Raw genomic sequence first — 18,739 nt, 5'->3', positions numbered from 1 at the left:
ATATGTGCCCTCCTAAGAAACATCATCATTGGAGGAATATGAAGCTCTAGAGAGAGAGTTTCAGCTGTTCTATGAGGCGGAGACTGGACAACAATCAGTGTCCTCCTCAGCAACATCATCATTGGGGGAACATGAAACTCTACAGAGAGAGTGTCAGCTGTTCTATGAGGCGGAGACTGGACAACAATCAGTGTCCTCCTCAGCAACATCATCATTGGAGGAACATGAAACTCTACAGAGAGAGAGTGTCAGCTGTTCTATGAAGCAGAGACTGGACAACAATCAGTGTCCTCTTCATCATCTGGGGACGATTAAACTTCACTGGGACAGTGGAAGGTTGTTGGCATGTGGCAGGATATCACACGCGTGGCCCAACAAAGCTGCGGAATAAATCCCCAATGTAACAGTGACCTTCAGGACAATACAATACCTTTGCCTACGACTCTCCCCAATATATGGGTGGTGGGCAGAGATGGATCCGCCATCCACCTTCTTGGCTGTATGCCTCATCCCCTTCAACCCAAGGGGTTCAAGTCACTGGGCAAGGGAAGTCAACACGCCCAATCATGACAGCGAAAGAGAAACATACATTGTATTCCAGTTTTACGCCATTGAAAATCCCGTGGGCGAGTGCAGGGCCATATAGAGAAAGGCTGGGCCCTTAGGGCTCCCATACAGATCAGAATTATCCTGATTGGTGGATGGGCCACAGTCCTGAAGGTGTCTAGAAAGAAGCGCAAACTAAAGCTGCACCCCCCTATGGAGAGACCCGCCCAAAGACTCCATGCCACACATGCCATTGGTAGGACATGTGGAGGAGAGGCGGACTATGGGGGTGGAGTCTAAGCAGCATGTATGTCGGAAAATAGCACAATGGTTTTGGCCCCTATTAACCTCTAAAGCTGGCCACAGATTCATCGACATTTGTCCGGCTCCAATTTCCATCCATCTATGGCCATTCCAGTTCGAGCGGAATCTAATAATCGACACCTCTGTGTAGTGTACCCCCTGTAGTGTAAACACACTACAGGGGGTATACTACATAACACACACTACAGGGGGTACACTACATAACACACACTACAGGGGGTACATTACAGGGGGTACACTACATAACACACACTACAGGGGGTACACTACAGGGGGTACACTACATAACACACACTACAGGGGGTACACTACATAACACACACTACAGGGGGTACACTACAGGGGGTACACTACATAACACACACTATAGGGGGTACACTACAGGGGGTACACTACATAACACACACTACAGGGGGTACACTACATAACACACACTACAGGGGGTACACTACATAACACACACTACAGGGGGTACACTACATAACACACACTACAGGGGGTACACTACATAGAGGTGTCGATTATTAGATTCCGCTCGAACTGGAATGGCCATAGATGGATGGAAATTGGAGCCGGGCAAATGTCGATGAATCTGTGGCCAGCTTTAGAGGTTAATAGGGGCAGAAACCATTGTGCTATTTTCCGGCATACATGCTGCTTAGACTCCACCCCCATAGTCCGCCTCTCCTCCACATGTCCTGCCAATGGCAAGTGTGGCACAGAGTCTTTGGGCGGGTCTTTCCCTAGGGGGCTGGAGCTTTAGATTGGGCTTCTTTCCATAATTTATACATCACCCTTGATGTTGGGGTCCCATCTCTACCTTCTTAGCATTGTACACAGAGATGAACTGAGCACCCTAACACTGATGATTCATGGACAATTGGATGGCCATAGGGGGTCAAGAAAGATTTTTTTCCCCCTTTGGAGACAATCTGACCAGGTGGGGTTGGTGGGGGTGGGGGGGGGGGGGCTTTCCATTCTTAGGACCAACAGAAGTAGAAGGTTTAGGGGTCTGAAAAGGCCTCACGTCTGAGGAGTCAGAGGATAACAGTGACTGATCTCTGATGTTTATGGATGCCCTAAAATCATTTCCATACCGAATACTGTCCATTTCTGGATGGGGCCCCCTGGATGTTGGGGTCCCATCTCTTCCATCCCTGCATTGTACAGGGACATGAACCTGATCTAAATAAACTATAAGGAGCGGCCTCAGCCTACATGTCTCCACCAATCCACACACCCGGATGCATTGCATCCCGCCAACCAGGGCTTAGTCATATGTCTGGAGGAAAAGAAATGTCATCTCCAATCACAGAAAGGTTTCTTCACAGTAAGAGCTGTGAGAATGTGGAATAGACTCCCTCCAGAGTTGCTTGTGGCCAGCTCAGTGGATTGCTGTAGGAAAGTCCTGGATCCTTTCTTGGATACACAGAATATAACTGGATAGAACATTTATAGGGAACGTTGATCCAGGGAATATCCGATTGCCTCTCGGGGGGTCAGGAAGGAATTTTTTTCCCTGCAGGAGCACATTGGATCGTGCTTTGCTGGGTTTTTTGCCTTCCTCTGGATCAACTGTGGGTGTAGGATTAGAACTTTTTTGCTTTTTTAATGGTAGAATTGGATGGACTTTTGTCTTTTTTTAGCCAGACTAACTATGTAAGTCAAAGTCGGCCTCATTTCCTGGCTGGAGGACGTCCAGCATCTTCAGCAGACCTCATGACCGGAATCAGGGTGACACGGCATGTTTCTGTAGTGTAGTGGTTATCACGTTCGCCTAACACGCGAAAGGTCCTCGGTTCAAATCCGGGCAGAAACACAGTGTGCACCCTACTGGGGGGGTACAGAGAGCGCAGCGTCCCCCCCATTGTCCCCCCTCACCCCCATCGTATTCACAGCACACACATCCTTGTTAGGACCATCTTTCTGTCGGGAACAACTTCTGCTGACATTTAGCTTTTCTAACACTTTGGGGAATTTTTTTTGCAGATTTTAGACTTTTAATTTATTGCAAAATAAAGGATATGAGAAAAAATGATGGAAAAGGGAGAAGCAGAGACAGAGTGATGAGGTCACTGGGTGTAAGAAGACAGATGAGGTGTACAGCGGCCCCCGAAGTGATATGGGGGGGAGGGGTGACATGAAATAGCTGGATACAGCAATATAATACTGGGGGAACCAGCCTAGGCCACATCCGGGGGGGGGGGGAGTCCCTGAAGGTATGTCTGCTCAGCCTCCTGATTGTGATTGACAACTAAACTTTCATCCAGTGTTTGCACAGAACTGGAAGGAGATTGGCAATAAAGTTTTTACAGTATACATGAAAAAATAAAAACTTTTCGGAGGGGAAGGAGAGGCCGCATGATGTAGTAATTGTGTGCACCCCCTACCAGAAGTTCAGGGAAGCGCTGCAAGAGGAACACATCGCCGGGGACATCTACAGGATATAAGAAACATTGAGAAATGGTGTATTCGGTACGATATGAAATCCATTCCCTCCAAAGACATGATGGGAAGATAACTGACTCCTCTCTACATTGGTCCTCGTATGTGAGGGAGGGACCTTAGATTGTAGCTCCTTGGGGGCGGGGACTGAGGTGAATGTACAGAATGTAAAGCACAGTGTAAATTGTCAGCACTGTATAAACACCAATAATAAGAAATACATTGGAAGAGGTCATATTACTTTACCAGACTCACCCCCTTCTGTAGACACCATGCCCTCCTCCTGGGGCACACGGGGTGCGGCGGTCAGGACCCAGCGGGTGGCGATGAGGTTCCCCCTGCAGTCGTGTTGGAAATTTCCAGAAACTTTCACCCGCAGAGACACCTGATGAAGAAGAGAACATCGTATGAGAGATGGCCATAGAGATCAGGTGACCATCGCCCAATCCACCCTTCTGGGCAATGAGGAGCAGCCAATCAGAGTGGACAGTAGCAGGGTCAGATATAGAGGAGGGGAGCGGAGGGCGGCCCGGGGGTGCCAGAACGTCATCTGCTCCAATCTTCACATATCGCCCCCATAGAGGGGAGAGAAGCTGATCCTCCATTCACGTCATGTACTATCACATGCCCTCCTCTCCTCCTATGTCCTCTCTCTGAAAGCTGATTGGATGAGGATTTGTTTGTGGGTGGAGACATATACACTGCTATACACCTATATGATTCACTGCTATACACACCTAGATGGGTAACTACTATCTATGTACCTAGAGGGGTCACTGCTATATACACCTAGAGGGGTCACTGCTATATATACGCCTAGAGAGGTCACTGCTATATATACGCCTAGAGGGGTCACTGCTATATATACGCCTAGAGGGGTCACTGCTATATATACACCTAGAGGGGTCACTGCTATATATACGCCTAGAGGGGTCACTGCTATATATACACCTAGAGGGGTCACTGCTATATATACGCCTAGAGAGGTCACTGCTTTATATACGCCTAGAGGGGTCACTGCTATATATACGCCTAGAGGGGTCACTGCTATATATACGCCTAGAGGGGTCACTGGTATATATATGCCTAGAGGGGTCACTGCTATATATACACCTAGAGGGGTCACTGCTATATATACGCCTAGAGGGGTCACTGCTATATATACACCTAGAGGGGTCACTGCTATATATACGCCTAGAGGGGTCACTGCTATATATACGCCTAGAGGGGTCACTGCTATATATACGCCTAGAGGGGTCACTGCTTTATATACGCCTAGAGGGGTCACTGCTATATATACACCTAGAGGGGTCACTGCTCTATATACACCTAGAGGCAGTGGTGTATTTAGATTTTGTGCTGCCCTAGGCATGGAGAGAACCTGACATTGACCAACAATGCCCCTGCCCACCCCCCGCCTGAGACAGCCTTCCACTATCACCCCTCCCCCCCCCCCGTCGAGAAACACACCTTCACAGCTGCAGACATCCCCGGGAACAAGAGTCGGGCTATGCATACACTATCACTATCAAGCAGCCCGTAACCTCTCTGGGATCCCACCTGGTCCCCATGCCGCATGTGTCCCTTCTTCCACCCCCCCTTCCACCCTAGGCAGATGCCTTGTTTGCCTTGCGGTAAATACGCCCCTGGTTGGAGGGTGTAGCACCAACCAAGCGTGACCCATTCAAGTGAATGAAGCCCCAACTTTACATGTGAACAAGCCCTTAGTGTGCCGCTGCCGATTACAACCAAGGGCTCATTCACAGGCTCAGTAGGCACTGCTGCTCCTCTGCAAAGTCAGTGCGTTTGGCAGGTGGTGAGGAGGAGATATGTTGCCTCATCATCACCTGATTTAAACCCACACTTGCCGTGCAATGCAGGCCATTCTGACACAGTAGTACAGCAGTTAGAGGTGTAAATCACGTGTGACGAGGTAACACAGCTCCCAGTGATCTTTGACTTGTCCCGTGTTGTTCAGGTAGATGTGCACCTCTTGAAGGTTGCCTGCCCCTGGTCTACAGTGTCTGCTTGTAAACAATCCAGTGCCGCTTTCCACAACCTTTTGGTGCAGTTGATGGTATATCAGCCGCTGGTGCTGCAGTATTGTAGGATTGCTCACTACTATCCAAACTTTCTGCTAATCTGTAGAAGGCTGGCCACAGACCATTTGTTTTTTTCATCAACCACCAGCAGGTTGATGGCAAATGTCAAAAATGGAGTCCACCAGTCACACAAATGAGGGGGTTGAGGAGTCCTCCCTGCTGCACTATTGTATTCTGACAGCGGGGACTCCTTTGCTGTCAGAATACACAGCTCCAGAGCTGCAGCCAATTGGCTGATGGAGAGAAATTCTCAATCATTAGATGGACTTCTGTTGAGTGGGAATAGCTAGAGATGGATGAACATTCACCCAATCCCTTGTGAACTGGCTGAATTTCAATTCATCTATGGCCAGCTGTCAGGAAAGGAATATCCAGGTATGAATGTGATAGCAGAGAAGCAGCGCTCACACAGGTAACACACACCATTCAGCAGTGGGATCCAGGGCGGGTGCTCAGGCTCCAAAGTGTCCTCCAAACACTGGATACAGGATACAAAACGCAGGAAGAGCCGCCAACTGCTGTGATCAAGGCTACTCGCCCAAACGCCTCACTATGCTTTTCTGTCACTCCTGTGTCACTAATAAAGCTTTCAGGAGGATTTCGGAGGTGCCGGCTCTTCCTGCTTTTTGTATCCAATATCCATGTACAAAGACGCCCAGGTTTAAGGAACTCTGCCCATGGCTGGATCACAGGTGCACGTGCATGAACGACCGTGCGTGTACCAACCAATATGCATTCACAAATGAATACACATGAACATGCATGTAGTGTATCAATGCCATTTGATCGATTACATTCCCTGAGTTCCTGATCTCCCATTGCCAACTTGGCCACCTCTGACTCTGCTCCAACGCCGCCTGTACCAACCCCTGGCTTGTCTCTGGACTACGCTCTGCCTTCTGTTTACCCATCCTGCTGTTACCAACCTCGGCCTGTCTCCTGACCAGTGCTGGATTTTGGTTTGGTGCTGCCCTAGGCGACACTAACATCTACCCCCCCCACCCCCCCCCATCCAAATGGAGAGCAAAATATAGATAAAGAGGGAGAGAAAGAAAAAGGGAAGGAGAAAGAGAGAAAAAAAGAGACAGAGAGGGAGAGAGAGAGGGGGAGGGAGGGAGAGAGAGACAGAGATAGAAAGAGAGAGAGTGGGGGAGAGAGATAGAGAGATAGATGGAGAGAGGTATAAAGAGGAAGAAAGAAGGAGAGAGATAGAAATAGACAGCGAAAGATAAAGAGGGAGGGAGAAAAAGAGAGATAGGAGAGAAAGAAAGAAAAGAGGGAAAGATAGAGAGAGATAAAGAGTGAGTGATAGAGGGAGGGAGAGAAAGATAGAAAATAGAGGGCAATAGATATAAAGAGAGAAAGAGGGATGGAGAGAAAAAGAGATATAGAGATAGATAAAAAAAAGACAGAAGGAGATCAAGAGAAAGAGATAGAGGGAGAGATAGAAAGAAGTCCCGATCCTGTGATCACTGATTGGCCAATCAGTGATCACATGCAGAGTAGTAAGCAAGATGTCACTTCTGACATCATTGCTTACTAAGTGTGAAATGTGTGAATGATCACAGAGATCACACGGTACAGGGCCCTTCACAACAGCCTTGTACCATGTGACAAGCTATGAACAATCACAGCTCACACAGTAGTTCTCAATGGCTGCAGGAATGCAGCCAGAGAGAAGGAGAACTGATTCCTCTTACATCCTTTATGGGTGTAAAAGCAATCAGTGTAAAAAAAAAATCTTCATCACCCCCCAATGGTGACAATGTACTGCTAGGGTGACAGTATGTAAAAAAAAAAAAAAAAAACTTAAATAATAATATAAACAAAATATAAAAATGTGAAATTTGTTTTCTTTAAATTATCATTTTCATTAGTTATAAACTAATTTGGGTTTTTTCTTTTTTTTTTTACTAAAAAGTAAAAGATAATGGAATAAATTTTGGCCAAGATTTATGATGAAAAATTATTTATTTGCAAAATTTTATAAGAAAAACACTTTTTTCAGAATTTTTGTACTTTTTCATTTATATAGCAAAAAAAATAAAAATCCCAGCGGTGAATAAATACCACCAAAATAAAGCTTTATCTGTCTCAAAACAATGCTAAAAAATTCATCTGGGTACAGTGTTGCATGACCGCGCAATTGTCATTCAAAGTGTGATAGCGCTGACAGCTGAAAGTTGGCCTGGACTGGAAGTGGTTAAGAGCACAATGTATATACTATGCCCCCAGATAAAGGTCACCCCCCCCCCCCCCCAATAAACAGACATTTTTCAAAAGCAGCAGAGAAATTCAAATGTCAGTTAGAGGGTAGAAATGCAGGGGGTGGAGGCCTGGCGACGTGATTGGATGACAAGTTGTTTACCACTTAGTGTGAGGACGTGATTGGATGACAAGTTGTTTACCACTTAGTGTGAGGACGTGATTGGATGACAAGTTGTTTACCACTTAGTGTGAGGACGTGATTGGATGACAGGTTGTTTACCACTTAGTGGGCGGAGCCTCACAGGAGTTGCCATGGCGACACCCAAGGCTGGAAGTTTCCGTGATGTCACGGCTGGCAGCCTGCAGTGGGCGGAGCTTAGCAGCTGAAGGTCAGACTGCACCAGACCTTGGAGGGAGAAGGAAGCGAGTCGGATTTCTGGGCAGTGTTGCAATACTATCATCATGCAACTATTCAGGAGAAATTGCTTTTCCCTCACGCAGGATTCTCTGAACACCAACAAAGAGAAATCTATCATAGAGGACTCGCTACATACCACAATGTTCATATTAATTGCCATATGGGCATTCATTGGGCGTCTGTTTCGGAAGAAGAGACGATTCACGGCAATTGAAGTCACTTCATCAAGCATGGAGGACAAAGATATTGAAGTCACTTCATCAAGCATGGAGGACAACGATATTGAAGTCACTTCATCAAGCATGGAGGACAACGATATTGAAGTCACTTCATCAAGCATGGAGGACAAAGATATTGAAGTCACTTCATCAAGCATGGAGGACAAAGATATTGAAGTCACTTCATCAAGCATGGAGGACAAAGATATTGAAGTCACTTCATCAAGCATGGAGGACAAAGATATTGAAGTCACTTCATCAAGCATGGAGGACAAGGAGCTATCCATTGAAAACTTCAACTTCCATGGAATTCTTGGACAGGGGGCCTTTGGGAAGGTCATGCTGGCCTCCCATCTCCCCACTGGTAAGAAGCTGGCAGTGAAGTTCATTAAGAAAAGGAAAGAGCTCAATGGTGGGCTAGATAGTGTCAGCAAAGAGGTTGATGTGCTGCATCAAATCAGAGAAAGCCCATTCATTACACGTCTGTATGGAGCATTCCAAACAAAGGTAAGTGTCCTTTCATCTTCCCATTTCTTCCTCCTCCTGTGAGAAGATCCCACACTGCACTGTGGCCCTATGTGTGTATTTCTGGATCTTCTCAAATTTGGAATGTTTAAATGTAACCTTTCTCTCTTCTTTTCACACAGACATATCTGGCCATTGTACTGGAATACTTGAACGGCGGGAACCTTCAGGAAATATTAACCGTTGCTCCACTAGATGGAGACTGCTTAAGGTAAGTCGAAAAACTGGTTCACGGCGCAGTCGGGGGTGGCTGACCACTGAGGATAGGTAGTGACATAGCCACGCCCCTCCAACTGAACCTGCCCATCACTACACCTATAGACTATAGGAAGAATTCACTTGTCTATGGATTTGTAAATCTTTTCGGTGCTAATCCAGATTTTTCTTTTTCCATTAGATATCTCACCGCGGAAATTGTGTGCGGCCTGCAGTACCTGCATTCTTTTGAGATCATCCACAGAGATATCAAGCCGCAGAATATCCTACTAGACAGTGCCGGCCACATCAGAATTGCTGACTTCAGCTTGGCCGTAAAGGGTGTCTCATCTTCCAGCAGGATTAAAGGACTGGTGGGGACACTATCTTATATGGCCCCAGAGGTCTTCCTGCACCGGGAATACTTTACAATGGCTGACTATTACTCCCTGGGAGTAACCGTATACAAGATGGCAACGGGGAAGCATCCCTTCTACACCGGCCAGAAGACCATTCATAAGCTGCAGATGGCCATGATTACCAAGCTGCCGAATTATCCCCAGGACATGGACACCGACCTCCGAGACCTCCTTGAAAGGGTAAGTAGTCATACAGCTTCACCACAGTCTTACCTGCACAACACTGATTTAGGCCACAACACAACTTTCATCACCCCACCGACGGCTTAGTGGAAGGAAGGATCTGCCTTCACTGCTAGCCCACCTGAGCAGTCTCCGTGTTGTCATAGAGACAGCGGCAGCCCTTATGTCCCTTTACAGTCTTAGCAAGTACACCACCAAAAATGAAAAGCCCACCGCAGAGGATGGGGAAGCAAAGCAGCAGCCCTGTTGTCCGCTATACCCCCAATGCAGAGGATGGCTAGGACTTGAATTCATGCTCTGTGCTTGATTGGGAAAGGGACAGGGCCAATCACACACGCAGAATCTTCCATTTCTGGGGACATTCCTTACACCCACTGCATATAGGATTCCCCCCAAGCTGCCATTGTTAGAAGAAAAACAATCATGGCGGCTGCAGATTTCATAGAAAGGTCACTTTTAGTACATTCCTCAGAACAAAGAAAGGGTTAGTTCACCTTTATCACAAACACCTCCCGTTTAGGTGAGAGTCACCCGTACAGAAACACAAAATGTGCAGCTCTGACTAAAGCTGAACTATGCCCTTGCTATAGGTGAAGGCCTTTTCTGGACCACAAGAAGCCTGACCGGAAAACTCCCAGGATGTTGCTAGGACGTTGCTAAGCAGGACCTAGCTATTACTGTTCACCTTCACCGTCACAGGAGCGAGCTCGCAAACATCGAGCTCTCTATCAGGGGACAGAAAGCGCATGTGAGGGAGGGGGTTTGAATCACAGGAAGAGCTCGCTCCTATGGTGGTGGATGGGAGCAGTAATAGCTAGGCCTCACTTAGTAACATCCTGGGAGTATTCCAGTCAGGCTTCATAGCTATGGAAATGGCCTACACCTATAGTAAGGGCATGCTTCAACTTTCAGGATATACAATACCCAAGCTCAGCTGCTCACACAGCTCCTTGTGGCTGGACACCGGTGCTCAGGCTCAAGTGTCCCCGCACTCCAAGGAATCCAAGCTACAGTTGAGCGGGAACTTTGTAGATTCCCTAAAATGAAGATACGTTATTGGCTACATGTAATACACCCTGGTAATACGCCAATGCGCTTTGGCTGGAAAGCTGCTACAGCTGAAGCGCGTTAGCATATTACCAGAAGCTTTTCCATGGAGCAGCCAATAAAGTCTCTTTATTCTACGGATTACTCCGAGTGCCGGCTCAATTCTATTTTACATTCTTCAACTTTAGTCCAAGCTGCACACTTTGTATCTACAGGGACCCCTTACCTGCATAGGCACATCTCTGGGAAAGGTCAACTGACCCTTTAACCCAATCCTGTCATGACACAGCAGCTGCTTTCAAAGTCAAACCAAGGAAATATGGAACTGTCAGGGTCAAATATTAAAAGAGGGACTTCTACTGTTCACATTTGGTTCTCATTATATTTTATTCTTCTTTACAGTTCCTTTGCAAAAACCAAGATCTGCGATCAAACCTGGTACAGGATATCAGGAGGCACGCATTCTTCACAGGAATCAACTGGAAGGACTTGGACACAGCCAAGACACACGTGACACGGGAGACACAACCTGTAAGTATAGAGATCAAGAATGGTCCTGACTATAGCTGGGGGGAGGGGGCTGTTTTAGTGGCAGGCTCTTCTTCACTACTTAAGATTTTATTGTAACAGATTTTTCACATTTATGGTTTTGATCAATTAGATATATTGACAAAAAACTTTGTCTTTCCAGATGTCCATTAAAACATCGGCTCAAAAAATAGAAGTTGCTGAATTTCTGTGCATCGAAGACCGGGACAGACCGATAAAGCAAGAAGAGCAGGAGCTTTTCTGGGACTTCACTTATGTTAGTGACAGTCTGCGGCTACGATCAGTGGCCTCCTTAGCAACATCATCACTGGGGGCAGGAGACCACAAAACTCTACAGAAAGAGTGGCAGCTGTTCTATGAGACCGAGACTGGACAACAATCAGTGTCCTCCTCAGCAACATCATCATTGGAGGAATATGAAGCTCTAGAGAGAGAGTGTCAGCTGTTATATGAGGCGGAGGCTGGACAACAATCAGTGTCCTCCTCAGCAACATCCTCATTGGAGGAACATGAAACTCTACAGAGAGAGTGGCAGCTGTTCTATGAGGCGGAGACTGGACAACAATCAGTGTCCTCCTCAGCAATATCCTCATTGGAGGAACATGAAACTCTACAGAGAGAGTGGCAGCTGTTCTATGAGGAAGAGACGGGACAACAATCAGTGTCCTGCTCAGCAATATCCTCATTGGAGGAATTTGAAGCTCTAGAGAAAGAGTGGCAGCTGTTCTACGAGACAGAGACTGGACAACAATCAGTGTCCTCCTCAGCAACATCATCATTGGAGGAATATGAAGCTCTAGAGAGAGAGTGTCAGCTGTTATATGAGGTGGAGGCTGGACAACAATCAGCGTCCTCCTCAGCAACATCCTCATTGGAGGAACATGAAACTCTACAGAGAGAGTGGCAGCTGTTCTATGAGGCGGAGACTGGACAACAATCAGTGTCCTCCTCAGGAATATCCTCATTGGAGGAACATGAAACTCTACAGAGAGAGTGGCAGCTGTTCTATGAGGAAGAGACGGGACAACAATCAGTGTCCTGCTCAGCAATATCCTCATTGGAGGAATTTGAAGCTCTAGAGAAAGAGTGGCAGCTGTTCTACGAGACAGAGACTGGACAACAATCAGTGTCCTCCTCAGCAACATCATCATTGGAGGAATTTGAAGCTCTAGAGAGAGAGTGTCAGCTGTTGTATGAGGCGGAGACTGGGCAACAATCAGTGTCCTCATCAGCAATATCATCATTGGAGGAATTTGAAGCTCTAGAGAGAGAGTGTCAGCTGTTGTATGAGGCGGAGGCTGGACAACAATCAGTGTCCCCCTTAGCAATATCCTCATTGGAGGAATTTGAAGCTCTAGAGAGAGAGTGTCAGTTGTTCGATGAGGCGGAGGCTGGGCAACAATCAGTGTCCTCCTCTGCAATATCATCATTGGAGGAATTTGAAGCTCTAGAGAGAGAGTGTCAGCTGTTCTATGAGGCGGAGACTGGACAACAATCAGTGTCCTCCTCAGCAATATCCTCATTGGAGGAATTTGAAGCTCTAGAGAGAGAGTGTCAGCTGTTCGATGAGGCGGAGACTGGACAACAATCAGTGTCCTCCTCAGCAATATCCTCATTGGAGGAATTTGAAGCTCTAGAGAGAGAGTGTCAGCTGTTCGATGAGGCAGAGGCTGGGCAACAATCAGTGTCCTCCTCGGCAACATCATCATTAGAGGAACATGAAACTCTCCAGAGAGAGTATCAGCTGTTCTATAAGGCGGAGGCTGGACAACAATCAGTGTCCTCCTCAGCAACATCATCATTGGAGGAACATGAAACTTTACAGAAAGAGTGGCAGCTTTTCTATGAGGCGGAGGCTGGACAACAATCAGTGTCCTCCTCAGCAATATCATTGGAGGAATTTGAAGCTCTAGAGAGAGAGTGTCAGCTGTTAGATGAGGCAGAAACTGGACAACAATCAGTGTCCTCTGCAATATCATCATTGGAGGAATTTGAAGCTCTAGAGAGAGAGTGTCAGCTGTTCGATGAGGCGGAGGCTGGACAACAATCAGTGTCCTCCTCAGCAATATCATCATTGGAGGAATTTGAAGCTCTAGAGAGAGAGTGTCAGCTGTTCGATGAGGCGGAGGCTGGACAACAATCAGTGTCCTCCTCAGCAACATCATCATTAGAGGAACATGAAACTCTACAGAGAGAGTGGCAGCTGTTCTATGAGGCGGAGACTGGACAACAATCAGTGTCCTCCTCAGCAACATCATCATTGGAGGAATATGAAGCTAAAGAGAGAGAGTGTCAGCTGTTCTATGAGGCGGAGACTGGACAACAATCAGTGTCCTCCTCAGGAATATCGTCATTGGAGGAATATGAAGCTAAAGAGAGAGAGTGTCAGCTGTTCTATGAGGCGGAGACTGGACAACAATCAGTGTCCTCCTCAGGAATATCGTCATTGGAGGAATATGAAGCTGAAGAGAGAGAGTGTCAGCTGTTTTATGAGGCAGAGGCTGGGCAACAATCAGTGTCCTCCTCAGCAATATCTTCATTAGAGGAACATGAAACTCTACAGAGAGAGTATCAGCTGTTCTATAAGGCGGAGGCTGGACAACAATCAGTGTCCTCCTCAGAAACATCATCATTGGAGGAATATGAAGCTAAAGAGAGAGAGTGTAAGCTGTTCTATGAGGCGGAGACTGGACAACAATCAGTGTCCTCCTCAGCAACATCATCATTAGAGGAACATGAAATTCTACAGAGAGAGTATCAGATGTTCTATAAGGCGGAGGCTGGACAACAATCAGTGTCCTCCTCAGCAACATCATCATTGGAGGAACATGAAACTTTACAGAAAGAGTGGCAGCTTTTCTATGAGGCGGAGGCTGGACAACAATCAGTGTCCTCCTCAGCAACATCATCATTGGAGGAATTTGATGCTCTAGAGAGAGAGTGTCAGCTGTTCTATGAGGCGGAGACTGGACAACAATCAGTGTCCTCCTCAGCAATATCCACATTGGAGGAATTTGAAGCTCTAGAGAGAGAGTGTCAGCTGTTAGATGAGGCAGAAACTGGACAACAATCAGTGTCCTCTGCAATATCATCATTGGAGGAATTTGAAGCTCTAGAGAGAGAGTGTCAGTTGTTTGATGAGGCGGAGGCTGGACAACAATCAGTGTCCTCCTCAGCAATATCATCATTGGAGGAATTTGAAGCTCTAGAGAGAGAATGTCAGCTGTTCGATGAGGCGGAGGCTTGACAACAATCAGTGTCCTCCTCAGCAACATCATAATTAGAGGAACATGAAACTCTACAGAGAGAGTGGCAGCTGTTCTATGAGGCGGAGACTGGACAACAATCAGTGTCCTCCTCTACAATATCATCATTGGAGGAATTTGAAGCTCTAGAGAGAGAGTGTCAGCTGTTAGATGAGGCAGAAACTGGACACTAATCAGTGTCCTCTGCAATATCATCATTGAAGGAATTGGAAGCTCTCTAGAGAGAGAGTGTCAGCTGTTCGATGAGGCGGAGGATGGACAACAATCAGTGTCCTCTTCAGCAACATCAACATTGGAGGAACATGAAACTTTACAGAAAGAGTGGCAGCTTTTCTATGAGGCGGAGGCTGGACAACAATCAGTGTCCTCCTCAGCAACATCATCATTGGAGTAATTTGAAGCTCTAGAGAGAGAGTGTCAGCTGTTCTATGAGGCGGAGACTGGACAACAATCAGTGTCCTCCTCAGCAATATCCTCATTGGAGGAATTTGAAGCTCTAGAGAGAGAGTGTCAGCTGTTCTATGAGGCGGAGGCTGGACAACAATCAGTGTCCTCCTCAGCAATATCCTCATTGGAGGAATTTGAAGCTCTAGAGACTAGAGTGTCAGCTGTTCGATGAGGCGGAGACTGGACAACAATCAGTGTCCTCCTCAGCAACATCATCATTGGAGGAACATGAAACTCGACAGAAAGAGTAGCAGCTTTTCTATGAGGCGGAGACTGGAGAACAATCAGTGTCCTCCTCAGCAACATGATCATTGGAGGAACATGAAACTCTACAGAAAGAGTGTCAGCTGTTCTATGAGGCGGAGACTGGACAACAATCAGTGTCCTCCTCAGCAACATCATCATTGGAGGAATATGAAGCTTTAGTGAGAGAGTGTCCGCTGTTCTATGAGACAGAGACTGGGCAAAAATATGTGCCCTCCTAAGAAACATCATCATTGGAGGAATATGAAGCTCTAGAGAGAGAGTTTCAGCTGTTCTATGAGGCGGAGACTGGACAACAATCAGTGTCCTCCTCAGCAACATCATCATTGGGGGAACATGAAACTCTACAGAGAGAGTGTCAGCTGTTCTATGAGGCGGAGACTGGACAACAATCAGTGTCCTCCTCAGCAACATCATCATTGGAGGAACATGAAACTCTACAGAGAGAGAGTGTCAGCTGTTCTATGAAGCAGAGACTGGACAACAATCAGTGTCCTCTTCATCATCTGGGGACGATTAAACTTCACTGGGACAGTGGAAGGTTGTTGGCATGTGGCAGGATATCACACGCGTGGCCCAACAAAGCTGCGGAATAAATCCCCAATGTAACAGTGACCTTCAGGACAATACAATACCTTTGCCTACGACTCTCCCCAATATATGGGTGGTGGGCAGAGATGGATCCGCCATCCACCTTCTTGGCTGTATGCCTCATCCCCTTCAACCCAAGGGGTTCAAGTCACTGGGCAAGGGAAGTCAACACGCCCAATCATGACAGCGAAAGAGAAACATACATTGTATTCCAGTTTTACGCCATTGAAAATCCCGTGGGCGAGTGCAGGGCCATATAGAGAAAGGCTGGGCCCTTAGGGCTCCCATACAGATCAGAATTATCCTGATTGGTGGATGGGCCACAGTCCTGAAGGTGTCTAGAAAGAAGCGCAAACTAAAGCTGCACCCCCCTATGGAGAGACCCGCCCAAAGACTCCATGCCACACATGCCATTGGTAGGACATGTGGAGGAGAGGCGGACTATGGGGGTGGAGTCTAAGCAGCATGTATGTCGGAAAATAGCACAATGGTTTTGGCCCCTATTAACCTCTAAAGCTGGCCACAGATTCATCGACATTTGTCCGGCTCCAATTTCCATCCATCTATGGCCATTCCAGTTCGAGCGGAATCTAATAATCGACACCTCTGTGTAGTGTACCCCCTGTAGTGTAAACACACTACAGGGGGTATACTACATAACACACACTACAGGGGGTACACTACATAACACACACTACAGGGGGTACATTACAGGGGGTACACTACATAACACACACTACAGGGGGTACACTACAGGGGGTACACTACATAACACACACTACAGGGGGTACACTACATAACACACACTACAGGGGGTACACTACAGGGGGTACACTACATAACACACACTATAGGGGGTACACTACAGGGGGTACACTACATAACACACACTACAGGGGGTACACTACATAACACACACTACAGGGGGTACACTACATAACACACACTACAGGGGGTACACTACATAACACACACTACAGGGGGTACACTACATAGAGGTGTCGATTATTAGATTCCGCTCGAACTGGAATGGCCATAGATGGATGGAAATTGGAGCCGGGCAAATGTCGATGAATCTGTGGCCAGCTTTAGAGGTTAATAGGGGCAAAAACCATTGTGCTATTTTCCGGCATACATGCTGCTTAGACTCCACCCCCATAGTCCGCCTCTCCTCCACATGTCCTGCCAATGGCAAGTGTGGCACAGAGTCTTTGGGCGGGTCTTTCCCTAGGGGGCTGGAGCTTTAGATTGGGCTTCTTTCCATAATTTATACATCACCCTTGATGTTGGGGTCCCATCTCTACCTTCTTAGCATTGTACACAGAGATGAACTGAGCACCCTAACACTGATGATTCATGGACAATTGGATGGCCATAGGGGGTCAAGAAAGATTTTTTTCCCCCTTTGGAGACAATCTGACCAGGTGGGGTTGGTGGGGGTGGGGGGGGGGGGCTTTCCATTCTTAGGACCAACAGAAGTAGAAGGTTTAGGGGTCTGAAAAGGCCTCACGTCTGAGGAGTCAGAGGATAACAGTGACTGATCTCTGATGTTTATGGATGCCCTAAAATCATTTCCATACCGAATACTGTCCATTTCTGGATGGGGCCCCCTGGATGTTGGGGTCCCATCTCTTCCATCCCTGCATTGTACAGGGACATGAACCTGATCTAAATAAACTATAAGGAGCGGCCTCAGCCTACATGTCTCCACCAATCCACACACCCGGATGCATTGCATCCCGCCAACCAGGGCTTAGTCATATGTCTGGAGGAAAAGAAATGTCATCTCCAATCACAGAAAGGTTTCTTCACAGTAAGAGCTGTGAGAATGTGGAATAGACTCCCTCCAGAGTTGCTTGTGGCCAGCTCAGTGGATTGCTGTAGGAAAGTCCTGGATCCTTTCTTGGATACACAGAATATAACTGGATAGAACATTTATAGGGAACGTTGATCCAGGGAATATCCGATTGCCTCTCGGGGGGTCAGGAAGGAATTTTTTTCCCTGCAGGAGCACATTGGATCGTGCTTTGCTGGGTTTTTTGCCTTCCTCTGGATCAACTGTGGGTGTAGGATTAGAACTTTTTTGCTTTTTTAATGGTAGAATTGGATGGACTTTTGTCTTTTTTTAGCCAGACTAACTATGTAAGTCAAAGTCGGCCTCATTTCCTGGCTGGAGGACGTCCAGCATCTTCAGCAGACCTCATGACCGGAATCAGGGTGACACGGCATGTTTCTGTAGTGTAGTGGTTATCACGTTCGCCTAACACGCGAAAGGTCCTCGGTTCAAATCCGGGCAGAAACACAGTGTGCACCCTACTGGGGGGGTACAGAGAGCGCAGCGTCCCCCCCATTGTCCCCCCTCACCCCCATCGTATTCACAGCACACACATCCTTGTTAGGACCATCTTTCTGTCGGGAACAACTTCTGCTGACATTTAGCTTTTCTAACACTTTGGGGAATTTTTTTTGCAGATTTTAGACTTTTAATTTATTGCAAAATAAAGGATATGAGAAAAAATGATGGAAAAGGGAGAAGCAGAGACAGAGTGATGAGGTCACTGGGTGTAAGAAGACAGATGAGGTGTACAGCGGCCCCCGAAGTGATATGGGGGGGAGGGGTGACATGAAATAGCTGGATACAGCAATATAATACTGGGGGAACCAGCCTAGGCCACATCCGGGGGGGGGGGGAGTCCCTGAAGGTATGTCTGCTCAGCCTCCTGATTGTGATTGACAACTAAACTTTCATCCAGTGTTTGCACAGAACTGGAAGGAGATTGGCAATAAAGTTTTTACAGTATACATGAAAAAATAAAAACTTTTCGGAGGGGAAGGAGAGGCCGCATGATGTAGTAATTGTGTGCACCCCCTACCAGAAGTTCAGGGAAGCGCTGCAAGAGGAACACATCGCCGGGGACATCTACAGGATATAAGAAACATTGAGAAATGGTGTATTCGGTACGATATGAAATCCATTCCCTCCAAAGACATG

At 47.0% G+C, this 18,739-nt stretch overlaps 2 non-coding genes across 2 annotated transcripts; both read left to right on the top strand.

Moving 5' to 3' along the window:
• The first annotated feature begins 2,616 nt into the window (after positions 1-2,616).
• On the top strand, positions 2,617-2,689 carry TRNAV-AAC (transfer RNA valine (anticodon AAC)). Its single transcript has one exon. It is a non-coding gene; the product is annotated as a tRNA-Val (tRNA).
• Positions 2,690-17,976: 15,287 nt separating this feature from the next.
• On the top strand, positions 17,977-18,049 carry TRNAV-AAC (transfer RNA valine (anticodon AAC)). Its single transcript has one exon. It is a non-coding gene; the product is annotated as a tRNA-Val (tRNA).
• Positions 18,050-18,739: the final 690 nt, after the last annotated feature.

This window comes from Staurois parvus, unplaced genomic scaffold, assembly GCF_062004578.1.
Source record: "Staurois parvus isolate SC_StPar_1 unplaced genomic scaffold, SC_StPar_1.0 ptg000212l, whole genome shotgun sequence".
Lineage (NCBI taxonomy): Eukaryota > Metazoa > Chordata > Amphibia > Anura > Ranidae > Staurois > Staurois parvus.
Note: the sequence above shows the minus strand (reverse complement) of the source record. Positions and strands in the feature narration are given on the sequence as shown.